This window comes from Bidens hawaiensis, unplaced genomic scaffold (assembly GCF_021521415.1).
Source record: "Bidens hawaiensis isolate Kalapana, Puna unplaced genomic scaffold, B.hawaiensis_p1.1 tig00007413_1, whole genome shotgun sequence".
NCBI lineage: Eukaryota > Viridiplantae > Streptophyta > Magnoliopsida > Asterales > Asteraceae > Bidens > Bidens hawaiensis.
In genome coordinates, this window is record NW_027491517.1 from 1017240 (window position 1) to 1044484 (window position 27245).

Consider the following 27245-nt stretch of genomic DNA (forward strand, 5'->3'; position numbering starts at 1 on the left):
CCACAACTTATTGCCCGAAAATCGCCGGGGGTGGTGTTATAGCCCCTTGTAGCCCAAAAAACCACCAACTTGTCACCCCACAACGCATACACTAACATCTCATGTCTTCAATCTTAAATTACCCAATAGCATATCTTCAAGTAATTGGGCCAAACTGAAGCCCAAACCCTCCATAAACCCAATAGATGTATAGTGTTAACAAGTTAAAATTCATGAATGTTAACATGAGTCATGTATTTTTCATGTTTGATACAATGATTGTAATACGAACATATTTAAAATCATGTGGCATGAGGCTTCAAACATGACTCACGTAACACATTTATTCAGACTGGTAAAATGGTTATCGGGTTGTAATTAATTAATGTGTAGGTAGATTAGAATAAGTAATCCACAATGCATGGTAAAAATTAAGTCACATATGCAATTGCACGTGTGTGGGTAAACAATTGTTCGATTATTTATCATAAAATCATGAATAAAGTGTAGGTACATAAATATATTAGAACAATAGAATAACTGTGTAGATTAGAAAAGTAGCATATGCTTTCTTCTTTTTCTTCTTTTTTTAACACTTTGGATTCATGGGAGCCATGATAGAAAATGTACCATTGCATGCTAAAATCCTATCTAGCATACTCACTAAATCATTAAAATCAGTTAATTACAAATTCGAGTATTTGTTCTATATGAAATCCATATTTTTCTGTTCACACAAAAAAACTACAAATCTATTACCTTCCTGGCACCAATGACATTATCTAAAACCAAATTATGAATCTTTTTTAAAACCATGTTCAAGGATGTAAACGAATGACCAAATCGATATTCGGTCCGGATATCAAATGTTGAATTCGGTTATGAATAAACCTTTTTAATCGGTTAATATTTTCAGTTATTCGATAAACCAATATGTGGGTTGAATTCAGTTCAATCACCTGAAAACCGAACATAATTTTTATTCGGTTTGGTGTGAACCAAACTAAATTCGATTTGGTTTGGTTTGGTTTTTCAATTGCAATTGAATTAATTGAAAAACTTGAAAATCAAACTGATAAACATCTTTGAAAACAACCAACCTTTCTACAATCATTGTCCGTGTAATGATGTGCTGGTATCAGATTCTAACGTACACACCATTTAAAAATCTCCCCAATTTTATATATTGATAACTAATGTGAATCAATGAAATAGTGTGCCAAACTACCTTTTCAATCCTATATTATAAATAAGTGAAAATCGAATTATTATATCATAGGCAAACTACTCTCTTTCAAGTATTTACTTTAAAGTTTGTGTTATGTGCAGAAATTTCCTTTTTTTTTTTCTCTCATATTTGAGAATTCCATCTCTTGATCTAAACTAAACATTTTGTAACATGTTTTGTACAAAATTCAGTAAACTGAATGGAGAGTTAACTTTCTTTGTTAGGTCATCTTTATGGTAGTGTGAAATGTGAGAGAAAGAAAAATAAATATATAAATAAATAAAAGAAAGTGACACCAAGTAAAACTTCACGTGCGCAGTGAGAGTTTCACATTTTACACTTATGAACGTTTATCGCAGAAGTGAGAAATGTGGTGGTGGGGTGAGGTGGCTCTAAGTGATTAGTTTTTTTTTTTAAATTAATAGTTAAAAAGTTTAAACAAAAAGTGATTTGACGCTCCCTCTGCAGTTGTGTTCCGTTCTAGATGTTACACACAAAGAAAATAACCTATTTTTAAGCACATACGTGTCAAGGGTTTCAATTTTAATGTTTTTTTTTAATTTAGTTCGTTGTAAGTATTGTACTATTGTGACATTCGTGACAAAACGAGGTATACTTTATTCACTACGTAGCGAGTAAACGATAAATCGGTTAATTCGTAGTGCTTAAACGAGTAACCGACTTATACTGATTATGGCCCGTATATATACTGAGGGGTCATACATGAGTTATACGTATATTATAGAGGCTAACATATTCATATTTAGGCCCCAGTACGTTTAAAACCATTTAAACGAAAAAGGTTTCGTTTATTGATACGTTATGAGTTTAAACGCAATCGTTAACATCAAAACGAGCATTGTAGCATCCGTTAAGCCGAAAAAGATTTATAAAACACTTATATGACATGTTCTAAGCAATCCATGAAAATAGTTTGGATTTTTACAACGAGTCAGTACGTTTTTCTTATTTTATAAAAATGAGTCGAAAAACGATCGTTTTCGCGCTTCTCGCACCCGAATTAATTTTCTTACGAAAAACTGGACCCGAATTAAATTTTGGACCAACAATTACGCGTGGCACAAAACCAAGGCACCAATGGGCCAAAAAGAGGCCCATTGGGCCCCTTCCTTCTTCCGGCCGCAAATAGGGAAATCCCCCCCACCTTTTCTAGCAAGTTGTATATATTAAATAAGTAAAGATATTTTGCACCAAAACCATCTAAACTCAATATTCAGCTGATCTTCTTCATCTCTTGACCAAAACCTTAGAGGTAAACTCCTAATTTCTTGATTTTCATACTTGATTTAACAAAGTTTAAACATAGAAAATTAGTTATTGATTAGTTTTAAACATGTTTAACCATTCAAAAACCATAAAAATCAATTAAAATCATGTTTTGATGTTAAACATGTCTACAAAGCAGAATCATATAGATTTTTGGTCAAAAACACGGATTAGAACATGAATACGACGTTTTTACGGTTCGAAAGTTCGGTTTGAAACCAAAACCAAAACCCTAGTTAACAAGGATGTTCCATGGATGATTTATGCTTGGTTTGATGTTATATGATATGTAGATACACTGAGTTTGCAACCCAAGACCCGAAGAGTCGTTTAAGCTATCGAAAATCGCCGAAAACCGACAAGGTAATACCATATTACTCGTTTAGGGGCTGTTAGTATTAGGTTATGACGTGCTTGTTGTTATCTTGTGAAACTTTTCAGGGACATTATGGATAATGTAAATGAGTCCCTGTTCAAATTTGGTAATTTTTCGATAAACGGAGAATATTTGGCGAATTTATTATCGTTTATTGGCGTTTATTCGGGAAAAATAGATAAACTTCATGAAAAATTATGAAATTTGGTTTGTAACCCAGAGATGTTATTTTAAGATCAATGGAAAAACTTGGGAATATTTGGAGATGTCTAAGTTTTTTTTGTGCAATTGTGTGTTAATCGAGTTTTAACAGCCGAAAAACGCGCAAAAAGGCATTTTGGCCAATAAGTTAGATTCTTGAGAATTGGCAGGGGCTATGTGATGATATTGAGACCACTTGAAAAAATTATCTGATTTTTAGTATGTCGTTTGTTATAAACGGACTATCTATTACTTAATTATAACACATTAAATGAATTTTTATAAATAGATAAATAATCATAAAATTTCTGAAATTATTTTTATTAAGTTCTCCATATTTTAATTTATTTTTACAAAAATTTCCATTGTTTATATATAAGTACATAATTAGTTATGGTTATTAAAAGATTTAAACTATAATTGTTTTAACGAAACCGGCAGTTTTGTGTTTAACGAACTGACTGGTATGTCAAAATGTCAAAAGTGGTCAAATATTATAGTTTTAGATAAATTTGATAAAAACGAACTTTTTACGAGAATTCAGGACAATTCGGGTGGATTGTACGCATTTTGTATAATCAAACCCGTGTGAAAACGGAAACGAGCCCTGCGATCAATCCAGATACCGAAACTTCAAAATTCTTTCATAAATCAAATCATTTATTCAATCAATATATTTACTTAAGTTTGTGTGAACTTACCTAATCCCGAAACACATAAACGATCAACTTGGCTAGGCTCGGAAAACGGTGAAACTGAGCCAAGTCTGATTTTGAACATTTCATAGTATACAACGCGTCACAATCTAAGACTATGGTCATGTTCTGGGCCTGACCGCCATACCCAGACTAGTTATACAACCCGATTTAGTTTAAACATTGTACTGGTATTAACGGTACTATACCGGTTATAGGATTCAAGCTATAATCGAGATATTCTAGTTACCGATACGTACCACCGGCTCGAACAACATTAAGGTGAGTTTCACGACCCCACTTTCTAAACTGTTTACGAACTTTTGGGGTGGAAGCATGTTTATATATACATGTCTATATACTTGAAAACGTGTGTTGATGTGAATTATCTAATTACTAACACTTGAAAGTCCCCACAAACACAAGTGATTAACTTCGTGCCGGTGACGTGTGGATAGTACTATCGGTTTGACAAACCCAACTGACAGGGCCAGAGGGGTATGCCGGAACATGTTAACTCAGTTGCACATTGTCATTAAACTTATTATATACTGCTATGTTGTGTTAGACATAGTACATACTTGGGGCAAAGTGGTTGTTAAATGCCAACGGGAGTGCATGGGCAGGGGTGGCCATGTGTTTTAGCTCGTTTCGGTTTCACTTGTGGCTTAGTATAAAAACATCATACACATACATACATACATACATACATACATGCTGTGAACTTTATGAACTCGTATACTGATTTTTGTTCGTACTTGTGAAACTTGAAACTCACCAACTAGACATAGTTGACCCTTTTTAACATGCCTTTCAGGTGAACCGAAGTTGAAATGAATTGCTTACGTGCTTGGTGTTAGAAGTAAAGTTGAATAGCCGTGAATAGACGCAAATACATAGTAATGAATAAGAAGCCCGTGAACCGGTTATGTGATTTTCATCTAGTTTGTAAACTTAGTACCTACCAATGTAATATGATGTAAATTAGTTTGTTGAATTTATTTACAAGCAATGTGGTTGATACCAGTATTATCTGTTACATCCCCGTATTACACTTCAGCAACTACCTAGTCGGGGTGTGACAACTATACAACCTTATTGATGATTTGATTATTGTCAATTCCAACAAGGATTAGATTATGGTGGGAGTGTGTATTGGCCGATTTTGATCCAACGCCATAACAATAATCGAGATGTCGGTTAATGGGTAATCATAAACAATAAGATATGACAGTTTCAGTTAAGTGGTTTTGAATGTTATAGCTGGTCATTTAACCATGAATTTTTGCCTAGATAAAAATGGCTCAAAACAATACAATTGAAGCCTTATTTATTTAGGCTTAAAAGTTTGGTCTTAAAAATTTTTAACCATGGAATAAATTGTTATTACACATTTGTATACATTGAGTTAAAAAAAGTAACGATTTATCCATAATATTACAAAGATACAGAAAATGGGTTCAGTTCATTTTGGGCGGGTATGAAAACCCAACCATAACCGACCCACTATTATTGGTTTTCAAAAAAAATCATTAATCCGACCCACCGATTTTTGGTGTGATTCGTTTATATCAGTTTGGTTTCATCAGTTAATTTTATTATGGATCGATTAATTTATTTTTTTTTGACACGTTCCTGGATTATGGTATAATTTAGGAATTAGTATGGGTAAATTAACATTCTTCGCCAAATAAAAAAAACACTCCCCTTAAATTAGTCCAATACATAGTGTTGACTTGTTAAGCTTAAGCATGCCCACAATTGACAAGCTTACCCATCAGAGTTAACCACTATGCTGCATGGGAACTGGTACGGGAACGGGTACAGGAACGGGAAACGACAAAACTCAAAAAAATTTAGAAACGAGTACGACAAAAAAATTATAAACAAAATAAAAATATATATTACATAGGCAATTAATTATTAATAACAAATAAATAACTATATAGTTTTTATTTATATATAATGTCATTTAAACATTTTATGCATACAATTACAAGTTGAGGACCAAATGTAAATTAGTCTAGATAGTGAGGGCTAAATGTTAAAATGTATAGCCTAATTTAATACTATTTATGTAAATGTTAACAAAGTTTAGATACTAGATGCAAACAATTGAAAGATCAAGGGGTTTAATGTTTAAACTTAAACTTATAACTTAACCTAAACACTTTAAAAAATATCCAGCCGCCACTTCTTCTTCTTCTTCTTCCATCTTCTTCATCGGTTTTCCAGCGCCGAAATTCTTCGCCGGAATACCATATGTGACGCTGGAATTCATCGGATACGTCCCGAAATTGTTTGTTGACCGTCCCCATTTAACGGGCTCGTTCAGGAAACACCCTTTGACTTTTCGAAACGGTCAACGAACGTCCCCAGATATTAGGAAACAGTCAAGAAACGTCCTCGGCCGTCCACGTAGGCGTTTCCGTCCCCGGGGAGTTTCCGGGACGGGGTATAGCGGCTAACTGCCGTTTCCATGCATCAAAGGTTATCCATTTGACAACTATGAATGGTGATCAAAGTAGATTTTTTTTCTTGTGACTAAATATATCAATTGTGGGTGAGGGTGTAAACAAGTCCAGTCAAATTTGAGATAGACTAAGCTGAAGCTTGAGTCATTTAATTCAAAAATAGCTTGAGTTTGGTTGTAACAACCCAGCTACCACCGCACCATAATATTGTCCGCTTTGGTCGGGACGTACCACCATCGCCTCACGGATTTACTTTTGGTTGCCCAGGTGGTCACCCATCCTCATACTTCTCCCACCTGAGCACGCTTAACTATGGAATTCTCCTCTCATCCACTACCATTAAGCGCCCAAAACGCATTATGATGGGGAAGGTATCCACCTCGTTATAAAGAAGGCTTAGTTCTCCTTCCCAACCGATGTGGGATGTCACAATCCACCCCCCTTAGGGATCCAGCGTCCTAGCTGGCACCACCGGTCCGGCCCTGGCTTTGATACCATTTGTAACAGCCCAGCTACCATCGCACCATAATATTGTCCGCTTTGGCTGGGACGTACCACCATCGCCTCACGGATTTGCTTTTGGTTGCCCAGGTGGTCACCCATCCTCATACTTCTCCCACCTGAGCACGCTTAACTGTGGAATTCTCCTCTCATCCACTACCATTAAGCGCCCAAAACGCGTTTTGATGGGGAAGGTATCCACCTCTTTATAAAGAAGGCTTAGTTCTCCTTCCCAACCGATGTGGGATGTCACATTGGTTCAGGCTCATATAAACTTTTATAAATAGTAAATTTGTTTAAGCTCATGAGTCTAGTCAAACATGATATATGGAAGTCGAGCTCATTTAATATTTAAAGAGATTTAATATAAGCTTGAGTTCAGACTCGAGATGGGCTCGTTTAATAGCGATTAAATCAAGCTTTAAAAAAACGTTTATGAACTACTTGACTAACTCATTGTGAAAGTAATAACGGTGGATTCATCTCATTTGTTGATTGACAGTTGTGAATCCATTTCTCTATTGATCAGAGTATTTGTCTTTCTTACTCACTCTTATTTACGGATACATAATGTTCGATTTCTAAGTATTGTTGGTATGCACGTTGTGTTTTCTTGATAGCTATCCATGCCTAATTGGCTAATTCATGTGTTACCATAGAATACTCGAGTTACATGTTACTTTTATTAGTGTTGTAGATTTCTCCAGACCTAGACGGGTGGTGGGGGTAGGAACTACCGATTAATCTTGATTAATTAGGATTATAATTTGTATGTAATTTTTCAAATATAAATAACAAAATTTATATATATAAGACAGAATATAGAAATTATCCTTTATGTTTGTACCAAATTTCAGTAGTTGTCATTTATCTTTAAAAGTAACATAATTTGTACTTTACGTTTCGAAATGTTACACCGTTTGTCCTTTTGGCCTAACTCAGTTAGTTTTTCTAGTTAAGTCTGATCATGTGACTTGCATATGAGGGTAAATTGGTCATTTTACTTATTAAATTAAAATCATTTTAATAAAAAAAACAAATTAAATAACTTAACCTAACCCAACCCACCCCACTCTGTCTCCCCCTTCTTCCTCCCTGCCCGCGTGTTCTCCGGCAAGCCACCGTCGCCGCCGCTTCTCTGCCGCCAAAAAAACCAGCTTATCTCCCATTCGGATCTGCCAAGATAATAAACACCCACCCACACCACCCCTGCCATAAACCCATAATCACCGTGAAACAACCACCACAATCACTAAACGTTGAACCCGCTGGAACAATGAGTTTGGTGCCCTGTCGTCGGAAAAATAAGTTTTTTTAACCCAGGTTGGCACATGTTGATATTCTTCTTCGGCATCACCTGTTTTACTCGTCTGCAACCACAAACACGGTGGAACACACCATAAGCCCACCGATCTAACCAAATCAAGTGTTGTAACCTTAGATTCGCGACCAACGACCACTGATATTAGCTTTGCCGGAAAACAAATTGTGGTTAGCGTCGATGAGGGAAACTGGATCTGAGTGCTGTCGTTGTCGAGGGTCGTTGCGGCATCGACGATTTAGGCTTGGACGGTGGTGATTGTGGCTATAGGGTTTAGATTTGGGGATGATGTTGGTGGGTGGTGGTGAACCAGTGAGGCTCGCGGTGGTGGCAGGTGGTGGTTGCGGTGATGATGGTAGATGGGGGCGGAGGTGCTGATGGTAAGTGAGAGGGAGAGAGGGGGATAGAGAGGGAGTAGAGAGAGAGAGAGTGGGTGTATATATATATATTAAGTTTTTTTATTTATTAAAATGATTTTAATTTAATAGGTAAAATGACCAATTTACCCTCATGTGCAAGTCACATGTTTAGACTTAACGAGAAAAACTAACTGAGTTAGGCCAAAAAGACAAATGGTGTGACATTTTGAAACGTAAAGTACAAATTATGTTACTTTTAAAGATAAAGGACAACTACTGAAATTTGGTACAAACATAAAGGACAATTTCTGTAATTCTGTCTATATATAATTATCAATTTTGATTGATTTTGACGAAATAACATTTATTTTTGACTAGTCAATGGGGTACCGACTAGCGATTAATCGGCGCCTAGGTGTGATTTTTACAACTATGATTGTTAGTAACTTTAATGACTACTTAGTTGTTGGAGATTATTTTGTTTTTGTTTGGGTTTCCATATAACCTAACATGAAAGTCATGAATTTAATTTGCCAATTTTAAGATATTTATGCCAATTTGAAGGTATATATGTCGATTTAGTAAAGCTCTTAGACCATATGCTATCGGGCGTCGAGGAGGGGAATTTTTGGGCGACGAGTGCGCGAAACACCGCGGTGGGGTGCCGTTGAAGGTCAAGCGGTGAAGGTCCGATCGTTTGAACGGCCGGCGCGGTTGAACAAAATTGGTGGGCCCCCTCCCTTTAAATTAGGTGGAGTCCAACAAGACCTTCCCCTTCGACACGTGCGCCACCAATAAACACCGCCGGAGCCACCGTGTCTCCGCCGTCTAGCTGTGATTCCGTGAGTGCACCGATCTCAATCTTCTTCTAAGTCAATCACAATAGGGTGGACACCTAAGGACGAGAAGTGTTGGTTGGGGTTAGTGAGAGATGAAAGTCGGATCGGAGGTGGATGCTGTGCATAGTAAGTCGGATCGGAAGTGGTGGTTCGTCAACGGGTGGGTTGGTGTGTGGTTGAGGTGAAGTGAAGGGTGGGAGTTAAGAGTTATTTATATAAATTTATAAAAAAAATAAAAAAATTAAGGGGTTTCGAAGCTCCCTCACCATAGAGGGGCATCTTTGGGGTGGGTCATTGAAGCCCCCAGTGCCCACGTGACGCTGACGTGGCACTGGAGAGGGGCTTCAAAGCCCCTCACTATAAAGGATGGTCTTAGTTAACTTCTCGTCATGGTATTAAATTAATTTGGAGGTTACATGGCAACATGTTTTTGGCATGAGACATTATTTTTTTTTAAACTATGTGATTTGCATTGTGCTTCTCAACGTAAAGATACTCGGACTTTGATCGTGCATCTTGTCTACTTTTACACACTCGAAGGCGAGAAATATCATTGTTGCCAAAAAATCATCAAAACTTGTAGTGAAAAGAGATGTCTGAGTCTGAGTCTGATTCTGATTCTGATTCTGATTCTGATTCTGACTCTGTTCCTTTTACAGTTTGCATTTTAAAACTTGAAAATTTTGAGTGTATAATTATTAATGGCGTGAAAGAATAGTAACAGCTTTGTAAAGTATGGATGGGGATATTTTTGAAATAAATGTCATTGCAATTTGCAAGACATTGACAAAGTAAATAATTAATGCACGAGGATAAAACAGTCCAGCCCTTGGATAAAATATCTTGGCAAATGGCAAAGCACAGCTAGCACTTGACTTGGATGTGATATGATACATTATTTCAAAGTCATATCTATATTGCCACACTCATAAATGGGAGCATAGAGTCATCATTCACACTGTGATATGATATATTATTTCAAAGATTATATCTATATTTCAATTACAAAAGGTTTGGTTGTAGTATTTCATATAAATGTACTTCTGAAATAGAAGAGTTTCTGTAACCAACAACATTCAAATGAAACATAAACAAACATGTATTCTGAGTTTTCTTTTCCTCTGTTTCTCATCTTTTTCAATGGTAAATAACTGTCTTTTGTTATCTATATCACTTTTGTTCTGATTACATTTTTCGTTCACATTTGCAGGAACCGCAGGGACTAGTGTTTCTGTTATCAACGACTGTGGTTTCACAGTTTGGCCTGAAATCTCTGGCAACCCTGCTCTTAATATCACCGGATTCGAGCTCACAGAAGGGAGTAAGCACACCTTACACACTCCAGAAGAATGGCAGGGTAAAATTTGGGGTAGAACTGGTTGCACTTTCAATGGGTCAGGCCACGGGTATTGTAAAACAGGTGATTGTGATACCGGTAAGATAGAGTGCAACGGAAGATCAGCAACCCCACCTGTAACGCTTTCGCAGTTCGACTTCGGGAAATTCAAAGATTATTATGATGTTAGTCTCATCAGTGGCTATAACTTACAAATGACAGTGGAGGCAAGCGACGGGTTAAGTTTATACCTACATGATTGCTCAAAAACAGGCTGCTTTGATGATTTGAGTCAACGCTACCCAACGGAGCTGCGGTTGGAGAGTGGAGGAGGATGTATGAGTACATGCCAGGCCTTTGGCACTCAGGATTATTGTTGCAACAGCACTTTCCCAACATCAGATCTGTGCAAATCGACAACATACACTCCGTTGTTTAGATCAGCGTGCCCAAGATCCTACGGTCATGGGGTCTATCATACCAGGTTTTTAGATAGTCCTTATATTTGTGGTGGTGCTAATTACACTGTCCGATTTTGTCCCCCCTGCTGACACGTTTTCAACAATCAAAGTTGGCAGCCAGCTCAACTACTATGACCAGCTTCTTTCCATCCGGGGAAACTTCACGTTAGGGTTCTATGATAGTATTGATGGTCGTGAAGGGGTCTTCAACGATGATGGTAATTACTTGGGAATTTGGTACACCAGTGATAATGAAGTCCGAAAAGTATGGGTAGCCAATCCTAACAAGCCTATTATATCCACAACAGCAGCTACCATTGCCCTCTCCATCGACGCCAACACTGGAAACTTGATCATCACTTCTGGAGGGACGACTCTGATGAATATAACCGATGTTCAAGCTGGCCCAAACCCAAACGTGACAGCAGCACTTGAAGACACAGGCAATTTCCGACTGATCAATGAAATCGACAAGAGGGTTTTGTGGCAGAGTTTTGATCACCCAACGAATGTGCTTTTACCGGGTATGAAGCTTGGGTTTAATAAGACAACAGGGCAAAACTGGACCCTGACTTCTTGGTCGAGTAATGAACTCCTTAGTTTGGGAGCTTTTACTTTGAGCGTGGAATCTAATTACGAAGGAGTTCGGACATTAATGATTCGTCGACGAGGCCAACCCTACTGGAGGAAAAGTCTATATGATCAAATATCATTTGAAGATCTGTTTGCATCATCAAATCACCCACGTAGCCAGCCTTACTATACCATAACTTTGGTTAATAACTCAGAAGGATGGTACTTTAAATATGAGAGTAGTTATATTGAGTTTCCCATGTGGATTTTGACACCAGAAGGGCGAATTACGGATGATGATAATTATGTTTGGAGTCCTGAATTTTGTTACGGGTACTATTCAGGTGATGGTTGTGTAGAGTTCAGTTTGCCCCAGTGCATGAATTTGACTTTCGTTGATGATACCTTTGATGAGAAAAAAGGGAAGTTTGATCCTGACACGGTTGCTAGTGATAGCAACACAAGCCTAAGCATTAGCGATTGTTTTGCCAAATGCTGGATTGATTGCACCTGTGTGGGGTTTAGTACGATAAATGGAACCGGTTGTTTGTTTTGGAGTGGAAGGAGCAGCTTTTTGGATTATACATCTGTTCCTTCTTGGTCAGACTCCAGATCCAAGTATGTGATCAGTTCATTAAATCTAATTAGAATAGGTGGTACAGGTAAGAACATTCGAATTCAATGGTCAATGATTATTTTAGTTGGTTTGCATCTTAACAAGTCATTGTACAGGAAAGCATACCAAAAGAGATACGAAACGCATATGGATATGGACATCCATTGGTATTTCTACTCCTTCGGTTTTACTGTGTTTTACGCTTTTATGGTATATAAAGAAGAGAAAGCGAACACGACAAGGTATGAAACTATACATGACAATATATCTACATTTTGTTAGGTTGTCATAGTTGCTTCTGTCATCAAGTCTTTGGTACCGATTGTAGAAAAGCAGAGACGAAAGAGAGATGCATATTTCCTTGAACTAACAGCTTCCGAAAGTTTCAATGATGTGCATCAACTTGAAAGTGATACGAGGAATGGAAAGGATGTTTTATTATTTAGCTTTGCCTCCATCATGGCTGCCACGAGTGATTTCTCTGTTGAAAATAAGCTTGGACAAGGTGGTTTTGGACCTATTTACAAGGTGTTGTTACTTTCTCAAAATATTTTCTTTTGTTTAGTCCTTCTAATCTAACGAAAAAAAGGATAACGTGAAATTAAAATAACAGGGAAAACTAAGCGATGGGCGAGAAATTGCAATCAAAAGGCTTTCAAGAACATCAGGGCAAGGGCTTGTGGAATTCAAGAATGAACTAATTCTCATAGCCAAGCTACAACACACAAATCTTGTTCGAGTTCTTGGTTGTTGCATTCATGAGGAAGAAAAGATGTTAATTTACGAGTATATGCCTAATAAAAGCTTAGACTTCTTCCTCTTTAGTAAGCATGCATGTTCTTAACATAGGTCATATGACAGTTTCATTTCTTGATTTTCACAAGTTTTAGTCTATTTTTTATATAGATGAAACCAGAAAGGCTGAGCTGGATTGGCCTAGACGGTTTAACATTATTGAAGGAATTGCTCAAGGGTTGTTATACCTGCATAAGTACTCAAGAATGCGAGTTATTCATCGAGACCTAAAAGCTAATAATATTCTGCTAGATGAGAATATGAACCCGAAGATTTCAGATTTTGGCATGGCAAGAATATTCAAAGAAAACGAGACTGAGGCAATGACTAACAGGGTCGTAGGAACATAGTAAGTTAGCTCTTTTCTTTTACAACATGATAAATTTGGACCAAAAAAATGGGATCTTCTAAATATCAGTTCAATACATTTTAGATGCTTTTTTGTTTATCCGATTTCATTGTATTTGTTTCTGAAGAAGCGTGTATCGACTTACTTGTATACGATCAACGTTCCTCGGGTACGAGTGTGCTATATCACCGATGGTTTTCCGAGATACGAGTTCTTCCACCTACAAAACGAACAGCACCGTGAGCTTACCCCTCAGAAAGGGACAGAGGGGTCCCCTTTGGGGTAACCCTCCGGTGTGAGAATCAGGTATTGTAGGAGAAGATAATCAAGATGTGAAAATGAGTAAAGGACTTAGAGTATATTTTCTTGCCTACCTCCAACTGTGGAGGTGGTGTGGTATTTATAGTATTAGGGTTTCCAATGATTGGGCTCAGACCCAATTAGGGCCTTTTTAGCCTCCTCCTATTGCTTCGCGCCACGTGTACTTAGGACACCTGGTGCTTTTTCATTGATTATTCTCTGACCAAGGTATTTCACCTGACCCATGTGCCATCACGTGGTGGCACATGGGCTTTGCTAAGTTGTCCACCATTCATTGGCAGCTGTCAACATCAGCACATTCTTTATTCCTTAAAGGATACCTTCTGTAAGGTTGCCTGATGAGTACAGTCATGGTTGTCCTTATCCTGATTTGGATTAGACTATTGTCTCATTTGTTGTGTGTCGCTTACGCGCGGCCTTTATGCGCCTATCCCGGGGATGCGTAAGGTCTTCTCTTTATTCTCACAGATGTTTCATGCGCTTGCGCGTATGTGATATGCGCCACGCGCAGATGTTTCATGCGCTTGCGCATAGGTTTTGGCTTTTGTCTTCATGACATCCTGATTTCAAGCCTCTTGTCTATATCTTGTGGGTTGACCCGCCCCGCTCGATGTTAAGGCGGGTGCATACCCCTTCAAGCCCCCCCAGTCTAATGTGTGTCTTGTCTCGCGCGAGCGAGGTAAGATAGATATTAGACTTAATAGTTTGCTTTTTCAATAGGGCTTGTTTTTTCATTTTCTTTTCTTGTACGCGCGTTGCGCGGAATTCCATCCCTTTGGTTAAAACGAATCGTCAATGCACGTGGTTGGTTGGTGTTGACATGCATCAGAGATAGAGATGTTATGTGTCAGACCTTTCGTGTGCTCGAGGTGCTACAGTGGCCTTTCACGTCTCCTCATGCAGTGTCAGGAACACGTGTCGCGCTTATGTTGGCCTACGCCTGCGAGTGGGGGCGCGTGAGCGTAGATCTGATTATTACTTGTTTCTCTTTCTCTCCCCTGGGCCTATAAAACCAAACCTTTTGAACGGTTTTTTCTTCATCTTCACTGTCATTTTCAGAGCTTTTGCTTATCATTTACATTCCGATTAAGAGCTTTCGTCTTCGTCCCTGAATTCCGTGCTTAAAGTAACCATATTGTTCGATTCGCAATTGTATGTCTGATAACCCAGACACCACAATTTCCCCTAGTAAAGGCCGTGTAAAATCAGTGGTTATGTCTACTTTGAAGAAAACCGGCAAGGGTATTCGGGTTGCCGAGGCTTCGTCGGAGGAGGGGGGAAAGAATAAAACGGCGAAAAGATGGGACGAGATCCCCTGCAAGTTGAAATAGCCTGAGCTTGATAGTCTCATTGCTTCACAGGGTTTTCTTCCTGAGTATGGTTGTCTGCTCCCGGCAGCCGGGCAGACGGCGGCGGATCCTCCCGCCAGCTATATCTCTTTATATTCTCACTTTTTCACCCGCTGTAATCTTCGTCTTCCGATGACGAGGTTTATAGGTGCGCTCCTCCAATTTTACGGGATTCATATATCTCAAGTCCATCCATGTGGATTAGTGTGCATGACTCATTTTGAGTTCATGTGCAAAGCTCAGCGCGAGGAGCCCACCCCTCGGCGCTTTCAATTTTTTTATAAGCCGAAAATCCAAGATTCTTGGTTCTCATTCACACCGCGCAGTCAGAAGGTTAAGTGCTGCACTGTTACCTTCAAAAGCCTTCATGACTGGGCTGAAAAATTCTTTTATATCAAGGTTGGTGTTATTCCCATTCGTATGACCATGCGCGCGATTACTTCCGCGCCCGCGGATGATGACGTTCTTAAGAATCTATCTGGCGCGTGGGTTAAAAAATTAACTGCTGAACCATCCCCCGCCAAGAATATTTGCGAGGAAGCGTTGGTGGGGGTTGGTATGAGCAAGAGGTGGACTGACAGCGAGACTGAGCCTGTCATCCATGTTGATGGCTCAGGTGGGTTATTTGTTCATTGCATTAATTTTGCGCGAGTATAATTCGTTTTGCTGATATCACTTGTCTTGTTTTACGCAGAAAGCAAGGAATACATCCACGCCGCCTATGACGAGCATACAGAAGGTGGCTCTGTCGCCCTGAACGCTGGGGAAGTTGCTTTCCTTGATCGCTTCGATGATATGTTCATCCCTGTCGACTTAGAATTTTGCTTTGACAGCGATGCGCCTGGTAAGCCCTTGTATTTGTGTTTAGGCCCTTAGAATACCAAATTTGGTTTTAACATTTTTGTTGCGCGTATTGTAGATGCGCTCGCTAATTATGGGTTGGAGCCTGTGGAAGAGGAAAGGGAGGAGGAAGAAGCTGAAGCGCAAAAACTCAAGCGCAAGGCTAAAGGCAAAACTGGTGCAGGGGCCAGTAAAAAACAGAAAAAAGATGATGCCTCTGTTGCCCAAAATCTTCCTCCTACACAAGTGAAGGGACTTGAGAAAACCAAGGGTTTTACTTCCAAGTTTTCCTCGTCTTCTTTGCCTCAAGGTGTGGGCACTCCTCCAGTCCACACGAGGTATGGTGCTGCCACCTCATCTCTGCGCGCGGCGGACAAGGGAAGCGGTGCTGTGCCTGCTGTTTCATCTTCTCCAACAGGTATACTTTGTTTATATTTTGTGGTTTTATGAGCGTGATTCCGATAGAGTTATTAATGAAGCTTTGTTCACTCAAATGTTTGTAGAGCCGGCAACGTTGGTGGCTCAATCTCAGGCGCATCAAGGTGCCAAGGCTATGCCGAAGGTTGTTTTGAAGTCCTCTGTTTTGCCCTCAAAAAGGGGGAAAATGGACTTCATGGCGATGCTTAATTCGCGGACTGCGGTGCGCCAAGGTATTTATTGCGCTTTGATTGTCTGATTTTTTCCTTTAGTTCAAGTCATGAATCATTTCTCCTTGTTGGTTTTTTCATAGGAATTATAGCTGGCACACAAGCTGCTGGTGACACTGCTAGCGCTGGCGCCGTTAGTTCTGCTCCTGCTCCAACAAGTACTGAATCTCCCCTCATTGGGATCACTAAGGAGCAGGAGACTATTTTTCGCGCTGCTCTAACAGCGTCAAGACCTCCCTCACCTCCTCCTGCGCGCAGCCCTCCTCGTGAGACTATTTTTGATTCTTCCAAGTCGCAGGAGAAGAGACCTGTTATAGAGGATGATGAGGAGGTTAATTTTGAAAATTCTGATGGTGGCCGCGTAAGCCCTATAGCGCCACGAGATTTCATGGCGCAGCCTTTTTCTCATGGGGCAGGCAGGAGCTCATCAGCTGGCGCTAATCTTTCTGCCAGTTCTCCTCAGGTATAAGTTTATTTTGCTCCGCTGTGCAGACTTCCAAGTTAGTGTTTAAATAACTAAAACGTTTCTTTGCGTTGCTTTGTGTTTGTAGGGAGCCGATCACATATACCGCCCGAGCTGGAGTATCACTGAAGAGAGCTCATTCCAATCCTTGGGCGTATGTGAAGACTTTTGGGCTCACTCTGTTCCTCCAGCTGAAAGAAGGTTTCAAGAGGACCGCGCTCGCGTGGATTTGCTTAATGACCACCTTTTTGCTGGGTCTGCGTTTTTTGCTGCCTCCCAAGAGCTTCACAATGATTATATAAAGGTACGTGATGCCCTTGTGGAGGCCAAGCAAGAGGCTAAGATTTCTGCTTGGAATCTTTCTGATGCCCAAGAGAAAGCTGAGAAACTCCAAGCAGAACTTAGCGAGAACCGGGCAAGTTCCAACGCTGCTTTTGTGAAGCGCGGGCTTGAGCTGCAAGCTGCGCGGGAGAAACTGCAAGTGGCAGAGGCAGATGCGGCCAAGTACGCGCGTCAAGCGCGTGACCTGGAGTTAGCAATGGAGGCGCGTGACCAAACTATTGCGCAGGTTAATACTGAAAAATCTTTATTGGAGACTGAGGTTGCGCGCCTGAAGAAAGAGCTCGATGCTGCGCGAGCGGAAAAGAATGAAGCCTTGGCGGCAGCAACGTCTGACAAAGAAGAGCTAAAACAAGTCAAGGAAACTGTTAAGTTATTAAACTCTCAAATCCCTGCTCTTGAGACGTCTGTTTCTTCCCTCGCGCAGGACCGTCAATGGCTGATTTCACAGGGTGTGACTCGTTGCGCTTATGCCATGAAATACTCAGACGAGTTTCAGACCCTTGTGATGGACTGTAATGCGGCGTCGCGCTTGGTGGGTCGGGCTGAGGGGTTTAAGGATGGTTATGAATATGGCCTGCTAAAGAAGAATCCATCCGACTACCCTTATCAGCTCGACGATGTCTGCGCTGACATGGCTGAGGTGGGGGAGAAGTACTTGAATACTCCAATTCTCATCCTTGAGCAGGTATTTTAACCTTAATGAGTTTACTTGACTTATTTTCATAATCTTTGGTACTTATACTGTTCCTTGTGACTTGCAGATAGCCGCGTTTGCTGACCAGCCCGATCTTGGCGTTTTAAAGAAATTACTTGATGAATGTGAAGGGACTGGTGGCAATGATGATGGCGCGGGCAACGCTACCTCTGCCAGCGGCTCTGGCGTGGCCAAAGGACCTACTCCTGACGCTATCATGACAGAAGACGACTATATTCAAGACGAATAGCTTGATTATGGTAAGTTTGGAGATGACGAGAAGCGGGTTGCGCCAGATGCTGAGGGAGGAAATAATGATGAGGAGGATGAAGAGGCTGATATTAACATAGAGACTTGAAAAGCCCTTCTTTTTTTTTTTTGTAGTTTCTACCTCATCATTTGTAAAGTTGTAAACTTCTATGTTTCGGAATGAAATTTTGTTTTTCCCTTATTCGCATCTTGCGCATTCCCAATTCATCTCTTTATATTGCATGTGTGTGCTTGTTGAATATAAGGTTTGCTTACACATTGAAACTTGAACAAGGTTGTAAGGAAATTATTTTTACTTAATCCTTAACAGTTGTCATATTTCAAGTTATTTTGCGATATTCTGAATATGCTGACACGTGCCTTGGCATTTCATTATTCCTCTTTCGCGCGACGTTATCGTGCATTTATTATAGGGAATTATGAATGAGTTTTTTAGCCTTTACGTGTCAGTATGTGTTACTCTGCCTATATCCATTATGATCCTATGCGCGGCCCCGACCTGAGACCTTAACAACTATGCTTTGGCATGTGCTTTGCCTTAGTTGTGCTTAGGTATTTTTATGGTCCAGCTGCGCAATACGTAGGATGGATGCTATGAGTAATTTGAGCTAAGGCTCATATTATTGGGCTAAGGCCCTGACGTTTTAGAGTTAAAACTCGTTAACGCGTCTGAGCTTGAAGCTCGCGCATGTATGCTTTACTTCGTTTTATTTTTAGTTTGATGTCAATACAATGTTGTCATATTGCTCAAAATTAATAAAGGGAAGTGTGAAACATGTATGCAAAAGGTAATAGAACGCATATAGAGCGCATCATTATTCATAATGGCTTAAAAAGCCTTGATTACAAACTTGACAACTTTTACATGAAACATTTTCTAAGTTGTGCTGCGTTCCATGTGCGCGGGATCTTCTTTCCATTTAAATCTTTTAAAGCGTATGCGCCTTTTCCCAATTCTTCCGAGACTTGATAAGGTCCTTCCCAGTTGGGAGACATCTTTCCCGGGGGTATTGCGCGACTAGCTTCATTGTTCCGAAGGACAAAATCATTCTTCTTGAAGTGGCATTCTTTCACGCGCTGATTGTAGTATTTTTCTAGCTTTTTCTTGTATTTGGCTTCACTGATGATAGCCGCCTCTCTGCGTCCCTCAAGCAAATTGAGATCCAACCTCCTTTCTTGCTCGTTATCCGTCTTACTCATCATGAGCACTCTATAGGATGGGCATCCAATCTCTGCTGGAATCATAGCCTCCGTTCCATAGGTTAGGCTGAACGGGGACTCGCCATTACTGGTTTGCTTAATGTCCTGTGCGCCCACAGGACATTAGGTAACTCCTCGACCCATGCATGGGACTCTCCCTCTAACCTTTTCTTCAGCCCATTCAGCAATCTTTGGTTCGCGCGTTCCACTTGACCATTCCCTTGAGGGTGGTACACTGAAGTGAAGACCTGATTGATGTGCAATTCCTTGAACCAACTGGATATCTTCCTGTCAGTGAATTGTTTGCCATTGTCGCTCACGATTTCCATGGGCAGGCCAAAACGGCATACGATGTGGCTCCAAATAAATTGCTTCATTGCCTCGGCTGTAATTTTTGCCAGTGGCTTGGCTTCAACCCATTTTGTGAAATAGTCTACTGCCACTACCAAAAACTTTACTCGCCCTGACGCTTGTGGTAAGGGACCCACAATATCGATTGCCCACTTGTGGAAAGGCCATGCAGAGGTCACCGGAATCAAGTTGTTCTTTGGCCGCATGGTATTTGGGGAATAGCTCTGACACGCTTTGCATTTTTGGATCTCTTTTAACGCGTCCAAGTACATGCCTGGCCAATAATAACCTGCGTTCATTGCCTTGGCGATCACCATGCGCGGGCCAACATGTATTCCACAGATTCCTTCGTGTATCTCTCTGATCACATAGCTTGCTTCCTCAGCGTCTAGGCATTTCATGAGTGGTCCAAGATAAGAGCGTCGATATAACGTACCATCGAGCATTTCGTAGTTCTGCGACTTGTGTCTTATCTTCCTCGCCTGTGCGCGATCGTCTGGTAACTTTCCCTCATTCAAGAATTCCATTATTGGAGTTATCCATGATGAAGGTGTTGTATGAATTACAAGAACAGACTTCGCTCCCACCGACGGGTTGCTCATTACTTCCACCCTGACATCTTTGCCAAAATGATCGAAGCTGGTTGATGCCATCTTGCTTAGCGCGTCGGCAGACTTATTTTCACTGCGCGGAATGTGTATGATTCTGAAAAAGTCAAATTGTTCGGTGAGTTTCTTCGCATGCTCTAGATACAGAGACATGGTGTTCTCCTTGGCATCATAAAGGCCATTGACTTGTGCTGCTACCAGGTATGAATCTACATGAGCCTCTAGCTTTTTAACTCCGAACTTGTGCGCGATGCGCAAACCAGCCAGCAGGGCCTCATACTCAGCTTCATTGTTGGTGCTCCTGAAATCCAACCTGATTGCGTAAGTATACTCATGATTTTCTGGATCCACCAATTTGAGGCTTGCGCCGGACCCTTCGTTTTTTGAAGCTCCATAAGTGAATAATCTCCAAACGTTTTCTTCATTATTGGCTTGCGGAGGGTCTACTTCGCGCTGAGCCTCTTCGACTTTTCCTTCAGGGATTTCTGCGATGAAATCAGCTAAGACTTGTCCCTTGATTGCTGGACGAGGCTTATAGGTGATCGTGTGCTCCCCTAATTCCAGCGTCTGTTTTGTCAGCCTTCCTGAGAGCGCGGGACGTCGCAAGACTTGCTGGATGTTGTAATCAGTCAGGACTTCAAGAGGATGACCATTGAAATATCTGTGAAGCTTGCGCGACGCATGCGTTAGTGATAAAACTAACTTTTCTATGATGGTGTAGCGCGTCTCAGGATCTGTCAGCACCCGACTTACATAATAAATTGGTGTTTGGATTCCCTTGCGATCCACCAATAATACTGCGCCAATGGCGCGATCTCCTGCTGACAGGTACAACATTAAAGTTTCACCCGGTAGTGGAGCTGTGAGCGCAGGAAGATTTATCAGACATTCTTTTATCTCACTGAAAGCTTGCTCGGCCTCAGGCATCCACTTGAATTGGCTTTTCTTTAAGCAATTTCTCAGTGTGTTAATGAATGGGGTAGATTTGCTTGCATGGTTTGCTAGGAACCTGTTAATTGATACCAATCTACCATTCAACTTTTGAACTTCCTTCATGGTGGATGGTGAGGGCATGCCGAGGATAGCCTCCACCTTCTCTGGGTTCACCTTGAAACCATCCTTGGTGACCATTACGCCGAGAAATTTCCCTTCTTCAACACCGAATGTGCATTTGCTCGGGTTGAGCTTCATGTTTACTTCCTTTAGGCGCCGAAGGGTTTCTTCGATGTCTTTGAGCATTTGTTTTTCCTCCCTGCTTTTAATCACTAAATCATCCACGTAGACTTCTAAGTTTTTTCCAATCTGCTCGTTGAAAATTGCATCCATGAGTCTTTGGTAAGTGGCTCCTGCATTCTTCAAACCAAAGGGCATTTTTGTGTAACAGAAAACACCCTTGTCAGTTCTAAAAGCAGTCTTGTCTTCATCCTGTGGTGCCATTTGAATTTGGTGATAGCCCTTATAGGCATCCAGGAAACATTTGAGCTTAAATGGCACCACAGAGTCCACCTTCATGTCAATGTTTGGGAGGGGGTAACAATCTTTTGGACACGCCTTGTTGAGGTCCTTGAAATCAATGCACATTCTCCATGACCCATTGCTCTTCTTTACCATCACAGGATTGGCTACCCATGTTTGATATCGTATTGGGCGAATGATATTCGCGCGCAGTAGATCTTCTACTTGCTTATTCATGGCCTTTGTCTTCTCGTCTCCCATGACTCTTTTCTTTTGAGCAATTGGCTCCACGGACTTGAATGTGTTGAGAGAGTGCTGCGCCAGGTCTCGCGGAACCCCAGTCATGTCAGAATGTTGCCACGCGAAGACTGACATATACGTTGTGAGCAATCTTTTCATTCTCACTCTTGTGTCATCTGATATCGTAGCTCCGATTGTGATTGTTTGTTCTGGGAATTTTGGGTTGAGAATCCATTCCTCTGGCGCGTTGTTTGCCACTGGAAGCTTCATTCTCCCCTCTCGAGGTATACTTATTACTGCGCATAAGTGATCTCGGTACATAAATGTTACTCCTGTTGGTGTTGGGAACCCCAACGCGCCATGCGCTGGTGACGATATGGCGTTGAATTGGGCAATCGTTCCTCTGCCCAAGATCATACTATGGCATGAAGTGGTGGGCAAGACCAGGAAGTTGACAATTTCAGCTCGCTTGTGCTTCTCATCCCCCATAGTTAGTTCGAATTGTATCTGACCTAGGGGGTGAATAATTTCGTTTGAGACACCCGAGATTGGTGCACTCACAACTTCAAGCCTTGCTTGGTCTGCTGGATCCAACTTCCTGAAACATTGCTCATACATGATGTCTGACTCACTACCGGTGTCCACCATGACTCTTGACACCTCATAATGAGCGATGTGTGCAGTGATGACTAGAGGGCTGCTGATAGACGGGCCTCCTCTGATTCTTGGAAAGATTACTTGTTGCTCGCGCCAATCCCCTTGGATTTGCGCGCTTCTCTTCCTCGATCTTTGCCCTTGCCTTCTTCCTTCAGCTACACAGATTCTTTTGAATTTTTTACTGGCTGAGGCTCCGTCTGGTTGTTCGTTCTCTGGTCTTGGATTTTTACCAGGTGAGCCAACTTGCCTGATTTCACTTCTTTTTCGATCGCATCCTTCAAATGATGGCATGCATCAGTGTTGTGCCCTGTGGATTTGTGAAACTCACAATATTTGCCACTGTTCGGTGGTCCCCTATGGAGTAATGGCCTGGGGTTTTTAAACTGGACATTCTCTGTGCTTAACACTTGCGAAGGCGTTTTGGTGATGGGAGTCCATATTCTTGGTAGAGGTCTGTTAGGCTCTCTACCGCCTTCCTTCTTGTCACCTTCTCCGCGATTAAGAATGTTTTTTTGGGGTTGGGGTGAACTTTGTTGCGCTTGCTTTTCTGTAGGAGAATAATTGGTTTGTTGCAACCTGGACCATACGGAGTTTTGTTTGCGCCTCTTTTCATTGTTGCGTGGCGCTTCTGTTTGATGTCCTTTATCTCTTGCTCTGTCTTGGGCAATTTGTTTTTCATTTCGCGCGAAGACTCGCGATGCTTCCATAAGCTTAGCCCAAGTGGTTGGCATGCCTTCTCTGCTCACGAGAGCTCTGCGGAGTTGATCACTGCGCGCACCTTGTATAAAGGCCACGCGCAAGAGTTGTTCAGTGATGCCTCCAATTGCAAGAGATTCCTGATTGAAACGAGTTATGTAGTCTTCAATGGTTTCATCATTCCTGCGTACGCAGTGCATGATGTCATCGGGGTCGCGCGTGTGTCTGCGCTGCTGTACAAAGTGAGCCTGGAACTTTTCCAATAGCTCTTCGAACCCATTGATTTGTCCTGTCGGCAAGCTTTCGAACCAGACACGCGCTGCGCCCGTGAGGCAGCGAGCAAACATGTGACACCATGTTGGCATCGTCCAACTTTCTAAGTTTCCAGTGTTATAAAAACCTTGTAAGAAATCATCTGGATCTGTTGTACCATCGTACTTGCCTAAACCACTTGGCATCTTGGTTTTGTGTTGAATGGGAGCCTTCGCAATGCGCTCAGCGAATTTTGAATGTTTTACCAAGATGGCTGGCCTATATGGTGTGGTTACGTCCACTTGCTCTTTCGCTTGTGGGTTGTATGGTGTGTATAAATCCATATCAGCTTTGGCTCCAGGTGCTATGTGCATGTGTGCGCGAAGCTGTGAACCTCCTGCATGAGTATCTCGCGTCTTCTTCATGCTGTGCACCTCTTCCTCATCACTAATATCAGCTTGTTCGGTGTGAACAGAATGACCGTCTTCCAGCGCGCGCGTCTTTTTTGTTGTTCCCTGAATGGTGTGTTTATCAAATGCGAGCCTTTGTGTTAAATCGGCTAACTTTTTGTGTTTTACCAACTCATTGTATTTGTCCATGAAATGCCGTTGTTCGTTTATGAGCCATTCTTTAGGGTCATTGGTTTCAACTTCCGGACCCATTGGTCCTTTTTGTTTTGCACCAGTCAGATTTTGGAACGTGAGATCGTCTGGGGGAGTTTCAGTTTGACTATGAGGTGTTGTGTTGAAGGGATGGTTACTGGTGGTGCGCGCAGTGTCACGCGGCGCCCTCAGAACCTGATGTCCCTCATTAACATCCTCAAGCTCATTATCCTCCAGAACTTGATCATTGTTTCGAACACCGGAAACCATGGTGAAGAGAAAATTGATGAAATAGTAGTTTTGTTGCCGTTGTAACAGGTGATGGCGCCAATGAAGAAGCGTGTATCGACTTACTTGTATACGATCAACGTTCCTCGGGTACGAGTGTGCTATATCACCGATGGTTTTCCGAGATACGAGTTCTTCCACCTACAAAACGAACAGCATCGTGAGCTTACCCCTCAGAAAGGGACAGAGGGGTCCTCTTTGGGGTAACCCTCCGGTGTGAGAATCAGGTATTGTAGGAGAAGATAATCAAGATGTGAAAATGAGTAAATGACTTAGAGTATATTTTCTTGCCCGCCTCCAACTATGGAGGTGGTGTGGTATTTATAGTATTAGGGTTTCCAATGATTGGGCTCAGACCCAATTAGGGCCTTTTTGGCCTCCTCCTATTGCTTCGCGCCACGTGTACTTAGGACACCTGGTGCTTTTTCATTGATTATTCTCTGACCAAGGTATTTCACCTGACCCATGTGCCATCACGTGGTGGCACATGGGCTTTGCTGAGTTGTCCACCCTTCATTGGCAGCTGTCACCATCAGCACATTCTTTATTCCTTAAAAGATACCTTCTGGAAGGTTGCCTGATGAGTACAGTCATGGTTGTCCTTATCCTGATTTGGATTAGACTATTGTCTCATTTGTTATGTGTCGCTTACGCGCGGCCTTTATGCGCCTATCCCGGGGATGCGCAAGGTCTTCTCTTTATTCTCACAGATGTTTCATGCGCTTGCGCGTATGTGATATGCGCCACGCGCAGATGTTTCATGCGCTTGCGCATAGGTTTTGGCTTTGTGTCTTCATGACATCCTGATTTCAAGCCTCTTGTCTATATCTTGTGGGTTGACCCGCCCCGCTCGATGTTAAGGCGGGTGCATACCCCTTCAGTTTCCTATAACAACATCAGATCGATTTGTTATACGTAGTGGTTATATGTCTCTAGAGTATGCAATGGAAGGGACGTTCTCTGTGAAATCTGATATCTTTAGCTTTGGAGTCCTAATCCTGGAAATTATCAATGGAAGAAGAAATAGCAGTTTCGATCATCTTGGTCGCACGTACAAAATCTTATCGGATATGTAAGTGTTATAAAATCACCTTTAGGCAAGTTTCACATACTGTAGCATCTTTTAGATTAGTTGTGCTTGTTTTAAGTTCATAGTGAAAGTTATACTTGTTTTAAGTTGGTCCTTTTTAATAAGGTCTTGCAAATTCTAGTCTTAACTCTGTATCATATAGCTTCTTAGATGTAAGTCGATAGAGAGCCTTACTCCATCTGGAAAGAAAGATATTGTTGTAGTTGATAATAAATGATTTCCCTCCATACCCATAGCCCATAGGGATGATAAAAATACCGGTACTCGACGAGAATACTCGAAACGTTCAGCGGTATGGGGTTGATAAAAATATTTGGGTTCACGTACACGTATGATATTTGCTGATATTTGGCCTGATTACTCAAAACCGTATACCCGAAGTTTTTTTCAATTGCCTCGACTCATGTTTAGTAATGCTTCATTATAGTAGCTTCATCATATAGAAAGGAACTTTTTTACAGCTGTAACTTTTAGAATATTATTTTTTTATGCTATGAAGTAGAAGTAGGAACTTTTTTCAAGCTTTATATCATTTTGAAATTTATATATTTTAAATATTTCAAAGTTTTTATGATGACATTGATATGTATGTAATTTATCATTTTTTTTTATTTTATATAATTGTTAAAAACATAAAAGTGTATAAAGGTTAAAATGGTAATATATGTATTTGGAAATCTCAACGGGTACTATTTTTTAACAAACTAACGGGTATAATCGATACTAGACGAGTAAAGTACTAATTACCCAACAATCCAACATATACCGATGGGTATTGGGTCGGGTATGGACACAATATTGCAATCGGTATGAGATTGAAAAACCAATACTCATCTCATTGCCATCCCTACTTACCTGTACGTTGCTAGTGAATATGTGATTTGTTGGTTTAAACTTATTAATGCCATTAACTTGACCACTTAGCTTTTGATAAACTAGTTCAATTAACTTTAATAATTCAGGCATGGGAGCTATGGCAACAAGGGAATGCATTGGAGTTGCAGGATCCAACACTTGGAAGTACTAATGTTGTACAACAATTCCTTAGGACAGTTCATGTGGCACTTCTGTGTGTACAAGAAAGTGCAATCGATAGACCAACAACTTCAGATATGATCTCCATGCTTCTCAACGACACCATATCGTTACCTGCTCCAAAAAGACCAGCATTCTTTAATGGACGAGTCGAGTCAAATTCAACCCCAGAGGATCAAAGCGAACCGAAACATTGCTCTGTAAACAATATGACCATCACTGTATTGGAGGGTCGGGGGTAGCTGCTTTTATATAATTATGTTTATCATCATTTGTGTACATTGGTTGACAGTGGACGTACTCTCATGAATTTAAACTCAATGTTGGTCGAATCAACTTAATTTTGGCAATTCCGTTATCTTACCGTATGCACAACAGTTATGCTATTACACCATCAGCCGCATAGTTCTGAGTTTAGGCTTTTTAGTCACCATTGACAATAAATTTGTAAATTC

The 27245-nt window shown here is 41.0% G+C and overlaps 1 pseudogene across 1 annotated transcript; it reads left to right on the plus strand.

The window, feature by feature from the left end:
- Positions 1-10338: 10338 nt before the first annotated feature.
- On the plus strand, positions 10339-27148 carry LOC143635261 (G-type lectin S-receptor-like serine/threonine-protein kinase At1g67520; annotated as a pseudogene). Its single transcript, XR_013154020.1, has 8 exons — positions 10339-10403; positions 10471-12314; positions 12352-12488; positions 12575-12774; positions 12860-13070; positions 13153-13390; positions 25585-25737; positions 26718-27148. The product of XR_013154020.1 is annotated as a G-type lectin S-receptor-like serine/threonine-protein kinase At1g67520 (transcript).
- Positions 27149-27245: the final 97 nt, after the last annotated feature.